The following is a 16260-nucleotide window of genomic DNA, read 5'->3' on the forward strand; positions in this document are numbered from 1 at the left end:
AATTTGAACCGAAAATTTTCCTTGAAGACCTTCCTTTGTGAGGGTTCTTCTAGGGGGAGGGTGGAGAGGGGGAGGGAGGCTGGCATGGTAGCATCGGCAAGTAGGCTGGCTTTTTTCAGACTCCATGGGCATGAAATATAATTTATAATTCATTCTGACTGTCCATGGGTTGCCCCAAAAGGCTCTCTTATAAGAAAAAAAAAAAGAAAATAACTTTTCCAATAAAATTTCAGAAGGAAACATTTTATCAAGGCCTCATGTGTAATGGAATGCAAATTGCTGATTTCTCCATCAAATAATCATTCAGATTAACAAGTTTCAAAAGACAAAATTGAATAATTTATTATAATCTCTTACAATGATTGATAATCTATTAATTTGGGATCAATTGCCTTTTTCTTGTCGTCCAGAAGTTGTGGGGTTAGTTTTATGTTCTTATTGTAGAAAACTTTCTGGAAAAAAATTAAGGTGTCTGTCATTTTCCACTGTGGGTAACAAAAAAATATTTTTATGAACCTGTGTGTCTACCACAGCAAAAGAATTTTAATCAGCTGAGGTTCCTGCTAAAATGTGTCTAAATTTTGGCTTGAGTGGTGGGAACTGTGTCCACACTTAGATGCCTGGCTGTCGTGGGTTTTCTTTTCCTGTCATTAGACACAGAGTCTTCTTCTCTTAAAAATTAAAAATATGGACCCCGGTTACTAGACATTTGATGACCATATAATAAACTTAACATTGTTTCAGGTATGTTAGAGATAAAGAGACTGAGGTTAAGAGAGTTTGAAGATCACCCAAAGTGGCAACGGCAGGACTTCCAAGCCTCTGGACTTGAAGCCCTAGCATCCTCTCATCTTAAACAAGAAGATTCTGCTCTGTTGCTGTGGTCTCACTTTGCCCATTTAGTTCTCACCGCAGAGCCCACAAGTTCTCCAAATTCTAATCCCTGCTTTTCAAAAAATATTAATTAAGCAAACACAACTGGGGTGAATTTTACCAAGTTGGCCAGAAACAAATCAGATTTCCTTCTGTTTTCTCATCAGTGAAATGTTAGTATTTGATCACTCTTTAATAGTTGGTGACTAAAACACAAACTCGGGCGAAAGAATTCTCAGACCTTAAATAATGCTGACTGACAGCATAATAGCTTGGCTCGTTATCCCTAATTGACAGGGTATACATATATTTACAAATAAAAACACACACCACATGTATTTTCATCCACAAGGTGATGCTGTCAACTAAAATAGGGAATGTGTACCAGTGTACGACATCCATCATTTTTGAGACAGATTCACCACAAAATCCCTCACTTCATGATCCATGGATGAAAGCCTGCATGGGTGCAGGTGGCTGTGACATTGCCACCCGTGTGACATTTACAGAGGAGTGAGGGGCGGGCAAAAACACCAGCTCTAACATCTGGAGAGTCACCTCTGAGCGCAGGCTTATACCCCTGTGCCTCAGTATGTTTGTCTGTGAAGGGGGAGCAGTAATGGCGTCAACGGAATTGTGTGAAGTATAAAATGAGACAGTGGATCAGAAAATGTTTTGTAAATACTAACATACTTAGCATAGTTAAGGAAAAGGAAAACATAGTTTTTATTTTTTCCATACTTCTCCGTTCCCTTTTCTTCATGTCCTTCTGTTTCTCCCAAACTGGTCTGCGTTTAAAAGGAAACAGTATCTCTCCCATCTCCTACTCTCTCTTCAGAAGGTGAAAGTCGGTTGGAAGGTAGTCTTGTAATATTTTTGAGGCCAGCCTGACACTCTACATCAAAAGCCCATTTTGCATTTCATCTGTGGAGAGAGGTATACAGAAGTATCTTCCTTTCCACTTTCTGTGGAATTTAACAGATTTTCAAAAATCCTACACACAGCTCTTCTAGGAGCATAATGAGCAAAGTCAATTTTGCAAACTGTGTGTCGTACATGTCTGTGGGTGATGAGTGTCAGTTAATAACTTATATCAGTGTCCATTCATTCATTCATTCAGCAAGTACATTGAGTGCCCACCTTGTCCAGGGCAATCTCCCAAGTCCTAGGCTGGTAGCAGGAATCCAGAGATGTGATCCTGCCAGGAGATTTGCCCACTGTGCCAAAACGAGAAGTTTAAAGGAGTATCTTAGAATTTTTAGAGTGCTTTTGAATTTTGAGAAGACTCAATTCTTGTAAAGGAGTAATAAGATAAGAGCTGTGGAATCCAGTTCCCTTCCTGACTTGACCAGTCTTCGAGGCCCTGAACCAGTCATTTTCCTGTTTAGGGCAGTTTCCATCCTTTCTAGACATTAAAGGCTTTTCAACCCCCTCTTGCTGTGTTTTCTGAGTTAGCAGGGCTGCTTCACCAAGAACTAAGGGCTAACTGTGGGGAAAGCATGCGTTTCGCTCTTCTGAATTACACTTTCATGAAAGAGAGTGTCATGACTGGGAGCTGGACAGGGCATGGTCCAAAGGGGGCTTTGGATGAAAACAATGAAGAGGGATTAACACAAAAACACAGCTTTGCGAGTCCTTCACTAGGGGCTAAAGGCTTCGTAAGGAGAAGGACTGAGGATCCTCTCTCACCATTGCAACCCTCCCTCGGGTTGCAGTGAACCTACAGGGTTGCAGGTACACACAGAGGCAGAGCCATGGTCACCGCAACAGGAAGGGTGATTGCTCCCTGACGCTAAGCAATCTCTCAAAACCCTTAAGTGATATCCACTAACAAGTTAAAAGATTGGGTTAGGGTTGAAAAGGTACTTTCTAGACGCCTAAAGTCTTGAATTCTGATCCTCGTTTTCCCCTAGCCAGCTATGTGGCCTGGAGCAAACCCTCTACTTCTCCGGGGCCTAAGTTTTCTCATCTGTAAACAAGAGGTTTAGATTTCTAAGGCTCTTTCCAGGAATTGGAATTTGGGAAGAAAGTGGAAAATTAAACAGATGTGGGCATTTTGAAAGTAGAGCTTCACCATCCAAAATGCCTCTGTTACTTTATTAATTCCATTCCTGGTCTGAGCTTGGAAAATTGGCAAAATAAATGCAACTGTTTCAGAAGTTAATGTTGTATTAGATTAACATAGCAAATAGACACTTGCCTAGAGAGTAGTATCTTTTGCCAGAAGCGGGTTGGCTCTGAAAAACCCTGCCCTGAAAAGCCGTACCCAGCACACAATTCTGCCTCCTCACACCTCTTCATCCCCACAACTCAACTTGCCCCCAGAACCAACCTGCACTGGCATTAGAAGTACAAAGCTTTTCATTATAGGACCCAATGTGGAGTCACCTCCTTAATGGTTTAACCATGACCTGGTATGTCACTTTGGATAAGGCTCTTTAGCTTGAATTCTTTATCCTAAAAGAACTGGAAAGAGTGGTTTATTCATGCATTCATTCCTAAGTACCTATGAAGTCCTCAGGAAGAGCCCTCTCCCCTAACTCGATCTGGACTTGTGTACTAGAATCACTTCCTCTCTCTCTTGGTTTCACCTTGCTGTCCTCACTCACTATTGCTCAACTCACTTCCGGTAATGGCAACCCTACTTCTGGCCGTTTCACAAGAGGAAATATTGACTGCATGGAATTGACCTGACCCAGGAAATCTGAAAACATTGAAATTTCCAAGACCTGGCTAAACATGATTTATTTGGACCATGTAAGTTCAGCTGGACACCTTCAGAGAAAGGGGGCAACAGCAGAGCCCTCATCTGTATCAAGCCACAGAATAAAGGTCATGTGTGCATTTCTTCAGACATTGCAGACTGCATGCAGAATACCTCACAATTGCCCTGTAAATAAAGATGCTGCTGTGTTAAAGTTTTCTAATCAGTGTTACTATTATAAACCTGAAGGATTCCTGGACTCATTAGAACCTCATTCCTCTAAGAACCCTCACCATCATCACTATCAGGAGCTAAAACCCAAACTCTAAAGGCTAGTCTCGTAGCTAGAATCCTACTACCCATTCTTGAGTCACACTATTCACCTAAATTTGGGATTATCACTTGCTTTGTAGTCCCTGCTCATCCACCAGAAACCCTGTCAAATCTTCTTAGATTCTTGACTCTGTGCACTCTGATTTCATCTGTTATCTGTTACCATGTTCAAGAGCCACTCAAGAAAATCAGCTAAAATGGCTAAGCATCATGCCCATGGTGTAGAGGTTGAGGCCAGGTTCAACCAAACAGTCCTAAAGTAGCGTATTTGGGTGAATGAAGTCTTACGGAAGGAAGTTTAGCTGGGACCATAGTACCCACCATCAAGTTCCCACCATCAAACAAAAGAATAAGCACCAAGGTTAGCAGGGTCGATTCACAGCAAGGCAATATCAAGGAACCACTGGCAGTAAGTTGAGTTAAACTGTGGGCATGGGGGGGAAATGTCCTCTTAATGAACAATTCGGTACATGGTGCAGACAGGGAAGCTTTCAGGAGGCCATGAGAGCTAGACATGCATACTCTGTGAGCCTTGGTTTTTGCTGGACCAAATTTCCTTGCAGCATCTGTGGATGTGGCCCAGCCTCAAAGAGGGACTCGTCCAGGCTGCCCCATCTCATTGCACTTTATTAAACTGAGACAGACTAAGGCTTGACCGATTTCATGCTGATAATACATTTGGTTCTGAATTTGTTTCAGTTTCTACAAAATAAAATTTAAGATAATGGTTGGAAACCTCAGTTAAGGTTTGATAAGACTGTATGTGTGTATTTGTTTTTCAGATAGTAGGAAAAAATATTTTCATTTACCAGTAATGTACTTTAGAAAAAGTAAGACTTGGTTTCGTAGGCTCATTCCAAGTGAGCAATAGGGAAACTCAGAGATCATTTGCCTCTCCCCACCCATCCTTTTACAAATGAGGGATTGGCAGGCAGAGAAGCTTACAACTTGCCCTAGGTCACATGGGTAGCTAGTGTTGGAAATAAGAAAGTTCATTTCTTATAATTCCGAGATAGGCAGGAAAATGGCCTTAATAAATAGTCTTTTTTTCTATAGTTCGCTTGGGCAAGCGTGGTCCATGATCTTTGTTTCCAGCAGTATTTTTGCAAAACAGGTCCTCCGATCCTAACCACAGCCAGATTCCACAAGACCAAAGGCACAGTTAAAGGAAGTCATGCTACACTGAAAATGAAGTCATCCCAGAGGATTTGACCTCTGCTGAGATTCATCATAGCCTCAGCTGCCTCTTGGTCAACCGGAGCACCTGGACCTCACTGCCCATCAGGAGACCACACCCAGAGGAGGCAGTCACTCAGCTACACATATACAGACCTGTGGCTTAAAGTGGGTGAGACAAGACTGGTTGGTTGAGTGCCTTTGCCAGTTTGTGCCTTAACTTTCTTCATACTTTGGTTTCTTCCAGTCCCTTAGCTGCATAGAACCAACATGCGACCTTGTAGAAACTAGGCAAAAAGGAATACATTAGCCTAGTCGCTTGGAACTGCTGCCAAAGGAACTGTATCTTCAACTGATTGCCAGCCAAGTCCCTTAAGAGATTGTGTAGACTCACAATATTGCTCAGGGAGCGAAACAAAGAGGAAGAAAAAGAGAAGGGTCGTGCTTATCATAATTTATAGTACATGGTTATGGGAAGCTTCTGATGTTACCAGAAAGCTGGTGTCTGGGGTTTTCCTCTTCCCCAGAGGAGCTGGAAATGAGAAAGGGGAGGGGGGGGATTATTTTAGCAACTCTTTGCAGCCAAAATTATAAAGGCCAAAATTCCTTCCTAGAAATGTCAGTAAGATTCAGACGATTACCACCAGTTCAACAGCTCCCAGCCCTGGGTCATTAACATCACCCCTGCCATTCAACAATCATGTCACTCCACCACCCATCCCCAAGGAGCAGGAAAATCTTAGAACCTCTTTCCTTAAAGCCATCCGATGAGAGGCATCAAGGAAGGGAAACCCAAGTGTTAAACATTTGCCTAGGGAGTTACAGCACCTTGGCTGCTGTGGTTTGTAAGTAGTTTCATTGTCCTTGTTCTTCATCTTAGAGAATGACGATGTTTCAAGTATTTCCGTTAAAATTCTGTCCTGTGATGAAGGAAAGCAGATGGCATAGGGCGTTAACCAGTCTTCTCCAAGGGTTATGACTTCCACTAACCTCCATTGATTACATTCTGTCCTTACATCAGTGTCTCAGTCAATCAAAATGCGATGCCAGGAGCCCTGATGCTCATCAATAGTGGCTCCATCCTGTCCCTCCTCTCTGTATGGGCTCCTGACACACAAGCCTGAGGCAGGCTAATGGCTCTTCCTGAATAGATTGTCCTGACAGCAGGAGCCCAATCTTATTCATCTTTGACTCCTTATTCCACAGTTAGTTGATAGGACAAAAAAATATTGAATGGATGTCACTATGAAGCATGAAGGAAAGGAGGGCTAACCACTTCTCTGTGCATGCTGGCTCGAAGACTCACAAACTGGACAGCAACGTGGCGACTAGCCCATACCCTGGCGCCTCAACATACAGGTTGTTTCTACCAAACTAATCAATAGAAATGAGCATACTTAGATGACAAAGTTGCTCTGGAGAAAAGAAGTGAAGGGAAAAAGGTACCACTCTCTGCACAGGCAAATACTGTCACAATCCAGATGAACTAATCAGTATTATCTTAATACTATGCTGTGGACCTTAAAGTGACCTGAACATCTCACCTAATTGTCTATGCCCCGATGATGACCTTGACAGTCAGGCCCATCCACAGGATCTTTGCTGATTGTCAGTCCATGACCCTCTCAAATGTGGCTCTCATTTACCTGTGTGAAGCATCTTCAAAAGCAAATACAAGTTTATACCAATCCCACCCCCAGGAAGTAAAAGGGCCTAAGAGTAACATAGTCATATTATTATAAAGATATCCTCGAAGCCATCCTTAAGGCCACTTATAAATTTATGGATGCTTGCTTTGGTTAATAATGTATTTTTTTAGATTTATTTATTTTTTAGAGAGAGGGGAGGAAAGTGGAAGGAGGAAGAGAAAAACTTTAATGTGTGAGAGAAAAATCAATTGGTCGCCTCTTGCATGTCCCCAGTGGAGGACCTCACCTATAACCCAGGCATGTGTCCTGATTGGGAATCGAACTGGTGACCTTTAATCGCAGGCCAGCACTCAATCCACTGAGCCACACTAGCCAGATAATAACATGTTTTTTGTGCATTATTTTCGTTCATTCACTCACTTCCTTCTCAACTCCTTTGACACACCTGTGGTGAGACTGTTCCTCTCTGGGGTCCTATAAATAAAATTCTGCTCCTAGTCTTCACCCTTTTCATCTTCCTTCTGCCCAGGTTGGGAGCCTTGGCTCTGCTTTCCATTCTGGCATGGTTCCTACCCGTTGGAATATTTGTTAGATTACTGTCATTTCCTTCACTCAAATTTCAGCACTTCCTAAAAATTTTGGCTCAGACTCACTTTCCGGTCTTTTTATTCCTGTTGTTTTCAATGTGATCCTTTTCTCCCCAATATCCCCCTTCCTCCACCCACACACCCTGTGACATCTGTATACTCAGTCCCCAACCAAACCCAGTCCCCAGTAGAGCACAGGTACCTCAGGGGCTTCCAGTGACCTAAACAGAGGGGGGTTTGGATACTGCAGATGTCACAGGACAACTGCTATTTCATTCTACTGCCAAATTTCATGTTCCAGTCTCAGGAGTGAAAGGGACTTGAAAGCTCCCCCTTGCCTCCACCTCTGATTACAACAAAATATGAGCCATTAAGGAAAGATTAGCATTCCAGGGCGTCCTCGGAGATCTCAGAAGTGGATTCTTTCACCTCCCTTCGTAATGCATTCCAGAGGCCCGGCGCACTCAGAGAGATTTTCCTCGTGCCGAACCTGAATCCTGCTGTAAGCAATTTCAGCCATTCCCCTCTGGCCTGTCTTTGTGTGGAGAAAGAAGAGAGCTCTGCCACTGTCCTCGCAGGGTCCCTTTATAGATTCCTTGGCTCCCACAGACGCTTCATTTACTGATTAAAATAAGAGCCAAGCAAGGTCTGGGAGAGCAGAAGGAGAGAGAGGTCGTGGAGAAGTATATGCCTTTCCCTCTGGTCAGCTTTGCAGAAGAAGCACCGAGGGTTTAAGAAGCACCAAGCACGAAGGCCCCGGGTTTAACCCAAGCTTCCACTTCTCATTTTCCTCGGTTAAGTCTCATTCCCCTTTCACCGCCGGGTGACCTACTTTCATCGTAAGCAAAGGAAGTTTTCCTCTTGAAGCGTGTAGATAGCGTGCAGCCTGACACAGGGTGATGCAGCTGAGCGGCACGGCTACCTTGACCTTTTCCTTCATCTCCTGAGTAACATGAAAGAAGGACTAAGGACAATCAGGTTTTCTACTGGCCAAACCTGCTTTGCTTTCCTTGCAAAAGGACACTAGGAGAGTATATTCTCCCACCCAAGACAGTAAATAAAAGAAAGAATGCTGTGGGTGGGTGTGGAGGACGCTTGGAACATTTCATTACTGTAACTGTGCTTTCTGTGCAAAGACCCACCACAAAAGACCAGTCTTTGGAAACTGAGGGGGGTTTGTGGTTGTCTTTTGGGGCCTGCTGGCCAGCCAGGATTCTGTTTCCATTTTTTCCATTAGGTTTCATGTTCTAGATGAGGCCCCCAACATCCTGGGGCATCTGACCAGAGGCAGCTGCCAACCTTTTCCCATGATGAGCTTTGGAATGTGTTTGGCTGGGCACAAGGTGTTTGTAAAGTTGTTGATCCTCTTTCCCACCTGGCTTGCGTTCTGGACCCAGAAGTTTATGGACTGTGATGTGCCACCCAGAACAAAGACATGGAATATACATTCTACACTCTTCCCTGGGAAGCTTCTTTTGTAAAACTTTGAATTTTTAAAATTCTCTGGCTCCCTTCACTTTTGTTTCCTTTTTTCTCTCTCTCTCTCTCTCTTTTTTTCCCCCCTCTCTGGTGTCTCTGTTTACACAGTTTAGAGATTGGAAAGATTTGGGTCGTTTTCCAGCTGCTTATGCACAAGTGTAATTGAGTCATTTATTTTTAGTGATGTCAAGACTTTGAGAACAGAAATAAAAGGAACATTGCACACTGACTAACTGAAATGTAAGAGAGTCCTCATTCGGGGAATGAAGATACAGTGGATGCGATTATTCTCAGACTGGAGGCTTTTCCCTTCTCCTGTCAAAACCAGATTTGGAACATAATTTGTTTGATTTTCAGCTGATGGGGTCTCCGATCTCAAGCAGAGCTGCTCTACGCCCTTCCAGGGTAGATGGCTAACGGCTGCTCCTTCATGAAGAAGCCTCCTGCTACGCCTGCCATTTTCTTTCTTTTTAAATCAGAGAGGATTGTTTCCTGGGTGGAAAAGATGAAGCTTAACCTGAAGACCTGTGGGGCATCCTGAGATCTTCATAGGGAAAGGTCACTGAAACACCATCTCTCGCTTAAAACAATTAAACAGATGTAATAATACACATTTGATGACCGGCCCATTCCAAGTATATCAAGTTACCTTTTTCTATGCGCCCAGATTTATTTGTAAATCAAACCTGGAATTGGAGAAGTATCATCTGTTCTTTATAAAGCTGACACAAAGTGCTCATGGCATTGACACAGGCATTCTTTATTTGCCTTTGATTCTCCCGTCAAACTCCCCACCTGCACAAAGATATGAGACAACTATTTATTTGGCATGATATAAAACTGGATATTTGGAAATAAGTTCTAACTAATAAAACTGGTTAGTGTTCATTGAGTGTCCATCCCATTCCAGGCATTGTTCCAAGTATTGTGGTTATGAGGGAAAGGGCACTATTCTCCCAATTCAGAGGTAAGGAAGGAGATGAATAAAGATATTGAGTCCGTTCTGAGTTGCACTCTGAACCCAGAGTCCAGCTCAGGTGTTCGCAGGTGTCTTCTCTGCTCTGTGTGCCTCTCACAGCAATGGAAAAACAGCTGGTGAATGGAAGAAACAAATGTAAGATAGACGGCAAAGGGATAGTATTCCTAACATATAAAGAACTTTGGCAAAACAATAAGGACAAAAAGCCAGATGCTTCAATAGGAAGATGGGCAGAGAACAAGAATGGATAATTCACATGCAGAAAATTCCACATGGTTAATAAACTTTAAAAAAATATTAAATCATAAAATAGAAGAAACATAATTTTGAACAATGACACACATTTCTTTGAAATAATCTAAGAAAATAAAATTATATGAAATAATATGAGAAATGAGATAATATAAGAAAATATGCTGCTTATTGTTGGCAATGGTATGAAGAAACAGCCACAGTCAAATGTTACTGGTATGGAGTGTAAATTGTTGTCAGATTTATGAAAAGCAAATTGCCAATATTCATAAAAATCTTTAAAATTAGTTTAGTAATTCCAGTTCTGGATATTTTTTCTAAGTAAATTTTTAAAAGTTCAAACGCTCATGTATAAAGATGTCAACCTTACTATTATTTAAAATAATGATACATCTTTATCACAGACTAGCAAACCATCATCAAAAATCATGCTTTTCAAGAAAATTAACAGAAGTGGAAAATGCTCTTAATATATCATTAAAGTAAAAGCGAGTTTGTATATTGCACTGTATCCTTTGATCACAACAATATGAAAAGAGTGCTGATGCACAAAAGAAACACTGGAAGGCAAGAAAGTTAACAAATGTCATTCCTAATGATGACACTTCTTATGGGTCTTCTGTACATTCTTCGTCAGTGAAAATGAATTCCAAATGAATGCATAGAATGTAGCACTGGAGCAAATGTAGGAACGTATAGATGCGTGCAAACAAAAATTTTCAGATAAAGCAAAAAGGGAAACACATTGCATATGCCATTTTTTAATAGGAAGAATACAAGTTCATCTTTCAAAAATGTTTTCTGTATTAAATTTTAAAAGGATCCTATTGGCGATATTTACATGAGAAATATGGTAACACTGAGCAATATCTTCACCTTGCTCCTGGGAAAGACACCCAAACTTTGTTCCCAGGCACGGCCTTACCGTGGCCAACTGAAAAGGTAAACACTGAGTAAGTAAGAGTGCATAACTCAGGAAAGACATTTTTCAGGGAAATAAAGCAATATAATGAACAAAATCTCTCTTAGGATGCCTAACCGCTTTGTACAGGGATAAACCTTAGAGAAGCCTGAGGAAACACTCTTAGGTTGAGAAAACAGTTTTCTCCTTCAGGTCATTTAAGGTAGACAGTGTAAATAATGCAATAAAAAAAACCATCGCTGGCATATGAACAACTCCAACTTTAACAGAACAAAAACTATAATAAGACTTTGGGCCCCCTAGTAAAAAAAAAAATGTTTCCCCATAATATAAAATTGGCCTCACATTAAAGCGAAGAAGTGTGACTTAAAGGAATATGTGCCAATCCTCCCTGTAAAATATTTATATTCTACGTCTTATGACAAAAAAATACAAAGAAAACCTAAGAAGGATAACGTTTCCAAACTTAAAAAGACTTCAGAGTTCCTATCATCCAGAGGTGATTGACTTCGGGGCGGTCATGAACTTTTTTGGAAATCTAACGAAACTGTGGAGTCTCTCCCCCAAAATGTATTATTCTCATGCATCCAATTTCACATAAAACTGAAGAAGTTTAGGACTGACCTCACATTCATTCGTAGTTCCGTAGAATAAGAACACCTGAGGTGGTTCCACCTTGTTTATCTGAGAGGACTTTAGAGCAAGATGCAGGGTTCTAGTTAAACAAGATTTCTTACTTTCGCAAAACCAGTCTCTGTGAGTGAAGGAACTTGCCCAGGATCGTAAAGTGAATCAAATGGCAGATCCAGGTTGGAAATCAGGTCTTCAGACTCCCAGGACAGCCCTCGTTCTCCTGCATCCCTCGCTTCCTGAGATGTTAAACCCTCCTTGGTTTCCCACAATCCTGGTTAAAACAAGAAATCTCTAGAACACGTAACTATGCAAACCCTGCGGAAGAGTGAGGTGTCTATCACCTGAGCGTGCAACACAGAAAATACTGGAAGTAAACTTAGGCTCAAATACATGTCTGCCAGGTACCAGTGCCATATTTTTTTAATAGAACAGAGTTCATGACAACATCATATCCATTTAGATGTTTCTTTTTAAATAAATCTGGGGCTGTCTTCTGATTATGCTCAAAACAGCTGAAAGTCAAACACAATGTGTAGCTCTAACTTTGGAAAGAGCAATAAATCAAAATTCTCTACCAACCTCGGTAATGAGAGTGATGAGACACCTGAAGGCAGGAGAGGCATGACCATCAAGGATCTCGAAACCCTGCAACTTATTTTCATGATATAAGGAATTCTTGTTTTACTTATTTGCTAAGAGGAATCTGTGACTTGTGAGCAGAAGAGAACTGTAGGATACGTTGGTGCCTGAGAATAAATGCAGAAAATTTGGAACTTTCCTGTTGTTCAACCAAATGCCTTGATCAAACGTTCCTATCAATTATGTCTGTACACTGGTTTGGGCTAGAACGTCCCTCTGGAATACTCTGTTTATTGGAGTTTTATACATATTCTCTGAGGTGCATTCACATCTCACCCTCCACAGAGAGACCTCCCTGGTGATCACAGCCCACAGTCTTCTCTACTTTTCTTTGCCGTCCCTACAGCACCTGTGTGTAAGGCATATTTCAAACACACTTACATACTGCGGAGTAGATCTCACTGCTTCCTGAAATCTTGTTAGCCTAACCAGAGTATAAGTTATTCAAAAACAGGAATCGTGTTTTGCCTGCTGCTTCAAACCGAGTATACTGCAGGTATTTAAAAAAATTGTTTGTTGATTGACCGATTAAAATGAGAAAACAGCCGCTCCCTTCTGAATCCAGTCTGGCAGCATTCTGCTCAGGACAGAAATAAGCTTTCTCGCCTGATGAACCTCTGCTGATGCTTCAAGACCTAGCTGCAAATGCCAACTCTTCTGCCACAGCTCACGTCACAGACAGCTTCTGAGAACTACTAGTCAGGCCAAAAAGCATGGTTCTTCCATGGAGGAGAGAAACTCCCAGATACCCAGAAGGACAGTTTCCCCTACGACTAGCAGAATTGTTTAAAACAAGAAGTGCCTTTCAAATGGTTCTCAACATTATCCCACTACCACCTTTACTTATTACCTAAGAAAGTCCGTGGACACGGTCAGTGACAAGAGGGCAGAGGAGAGGGAATGTCAAGGGAAAAGGGGAAGGGTTTGCAGGAACAAGTATAAAGGACACATGGACAAAAACAAGGCGGGGGGGGTGGAAACGGGAGAGAGGTGGGAAGGGTGGGGGGTGCTGGGATGGGAGTAAAAGGCAGAAAACTGTACTTGAACAACAATTAAAGTAAAATAAAATAAAATAAAATACAAAAGTCAGTAGACACTCTGAGAGTAGTAAGTGGAGAAGAAACTTAAACATCATTTTAGTCAAATTGTAGTCTACCTATGGAATACCTGGACAGCCATTCAAAATAATAAAATATGTGGACTGATAAGAAATTATGTCTAAAATAAAATTTGATATGGAAAATGAAACAAGTTTTATATAAACATTAATTCTATTTGTGTAAAAATCTATATATGAATGCATATACATGTGTACACATACATGCACAAATATGTGTTAAATAAGCATGAAAAATATATGGAAGCATCACAAAAAACAAAACAAAACACAGAACCTGTCAATCATGGGCCCCTCTGTAAGTGGATTTGGAGCCTGGAGAATAGAACCAGAATTTTAACAATTCACTTCAGGCATTGGGTGCTGTTTTTTTTAGATTTGGCAGTAAGCATGACTTTGATTACTTACATCATTTTACAGTCGGCATTTACTAATTTTCCAAGAAGCCATGAGTCCAAGTCTTCAACAATATACCCTCACCTGCCTCCCACACCCCGCCTCATGTTTTGGGCTCCCACCACCCCCGGGATGGATGCCTCCTCTCCACACTGCTTCAGCCAGTTCTGTTTTCTCTCTCAGGAATGACCACCCCTTATGTAGGGGCTCCTAACAGCACTTCCAATAACCCGTATGAGAACCTCATGTGAATACAGCCCAGGCATCTTCTCCCAGGTCCTGGGATTCATTCAGTGCCCAGAGACCCTGGCAGGAGAAAGACAGGAGAGGAAGAGACAAGGGAGAGGGGATGGAAAGAGGGGAAAGAGGGCTAGTGAAAGAGATACGTGGAAACGTGCTTGCCTAACCATTGTCCTTTGTCCTCAGGAGACATTTGTCCTTCAGAAATGCACAAAACCATGAAAGACAATGTGTAAATCTGGCCCTGGTCGTTCCTTATTCTCCAGACAAAACGAGAAGGAAAGTCCTCCTCTCTGTGCCCATTCTGGTCGGTAATCAGATGACAGCAAGGGGTCCTAGGAAAGAAAATGGGGAGGGCCCCATCACTCCAATAAGTCAGTACCTTCCAATAAAAAATTTACCAGCCGTTTGTGTTAAACATTCAGATTGTTTGTAGTTTTCGGTAATTATAAATAATGTTGAGATGAACATGTTTTAGAGTTGCATTTTGTACACTTTTGACTATTTCCTAGAGGGGGTCCCAGAGTAGAATTGCTAATTCAGAGTATATTCTCCTTTTAAACTCTTTATTCATATCAAAAACACTTCAACAATTATGGTAACAAATTATATCCTGTTGGAAATATTTGAGAATGCTTGTTCAATACACTTTGCCCAGCATTACTGCTCTCTTCAAACTTCATTATTTTGTTAGAAAAATCCAAGTTTTATTTTAATTTTAATTTTAAGAAAACCTGCCCTGGGTGGTGTAGCTCAGTGGATTGAGCGCGGGCCTGAAAACCACACGATCGCGGTTCCATTCCCAGTCAGGGCACATGCCTGGGGTGCAGGCCAGGTCCCCAGTAGGGGACACACAAGAGGCAACCAAACATTGGTGTTTCTCTCCCACTCTTTCTCTTTCCCTTCCCGTCTCTCTAAAAATAAATAAATAAAAACAAAACAAAAACAAAACAAAACAATGAGAGGTTGAATATGTTTGATAAATGTATTAATAATCTGTATCAAATTTATACATACAAACTTAGTAGGTCCACAATAAGAAGAGATTATTTAATTACTTATTTAATAATAAATTTGAATGTTATTTCCTGGTTATTGGTTACATATATATTTCCTTATAACTTTAAATTCATTTATTTTTTCCATTTCTCTATCGAAGTTTTAATGGCTTATTATTAGTGAGTTCAATGGGCTTTTTATATATTAAGTATATTAACCCTTTGTTTTGAAGAATTGTCATTTATAGAGCAAGCTACCTAAAAGCATTATACTTTGCAAATATGACTGTGTTTGGTTTCAACAGAAGCTTAAAATTCAGCATGTGTTTTCTCTTTTTTTAGGTAAGATTTATATACAGTGAAATGCCCAGTTGCTAAGTGTATCATTTGATGAACTTTGGCAAATGCATACATTTATGTAACACAAACCTTTAAGATATAAAATAGTGTAATCATCCAGAGATCTTCCTTATGCCCTTTCCAATCAGTTCGGCCCTTACCCAGCTCGCCCTCGGGAGAAGACTTTGTTCCATTTTATTTCCACCTTAGATTAGTTTTGTTTGTTCCAGAATTTCATATCAATGGAATATAGTAATATGTGCTTTTTAAAAAAATCTTTTCTTCATTTAGCACAATGCTTTTGAGATTGATCTGTGTTGTTGCATATATCAATAGTTTGTTCCTTGTTATTATTGTAGTTTATCTATTCACCTATTGATGGATATATGAGCTATTTCCAGTGTTTTACTATTATGAATAAAGTTGCAGTTAACATACTTGTCAAGTAATTTTTTAAAAAGTGCGTTATTTCCTCTTGGATATTAAACATAGGGTAAAATTGTTGAGCCAAAAGGTAGGTTTAGTAAGTAACTCCAGGGTCATTTTCCCAAAGTGGTTGTACCTACTCTCCTTTTGTTAACAGCTCAGGAAAATGTCCACAACATACTATTATGTATCATATACGTTTATAGAGGGAAGAATGGAGAGCAGTTCCTTCAAACGTTAATAGAGATGACCTCTGCCTAATGGGCTACAACTAATTTCCACTTTTTTGTATTTTTCTACTTTTTGTATTTTTCTACTTTTTTCAAATTTGCAACCTCGCCTATGTATTACTTTAAAACAATATACATTTGCTTTTTAAAAAAGGAAAATAAATATCGATGGGCCTAAAATACTCTCTTCTATTCATGAAGGTCAAGAGGTACAAAGAATTAATCATGAACCTGGTCCAGAGGGGAACCAAATATGTTTGTGGCAGTCTCTGAAAGGGAAAAGCTATA

At 40.8% G+C, this 16260-nt stretch overlaps 1 long non-coding RNA gene across 1 annotated transcript in view; it reads right to left on the reverse strand.

The window, feature by feature from the left end:
• Window positions 1–392: 392 nt before the first annotated feature.
• Window positions 393–16260, reverse strand: part of LOC118979651 (uncharacterized) — a 90056-nt gene continuing 74188 nt past the window's right edge. Inside the window, exons 3-4 of the long non-coding RNA XR_005064959.1 lie at window positions 2014–2090; window positions 393–452 (exon numbers count right to left, since the gene is read on the reverse strand). This is a non-coding gene — a long non-coding RNA (uncharacterized LOC118979651). The remainder of the gene's footprint in view (window positions 453–2013; window positions 2091–16260) is intronic.

The sequence above is a fragment of the Sturnira hondurensis genome, unplaced genomic scaffold, assembly GCF_014824575.4.
Source record: "Sturnira hondurensis isolate 20B ecotype Veracruz unplaced genomic scaffold, ASM1482457v3 Scaffold0022566, whole genome shotgun sequence".
Taxonomy (NCBI): Eukaryota; Metazoa; Chordata; class Mammalia; order Chiroptera; family Phyllostomidae; genus Sturnira; species Sturnira hondurensis.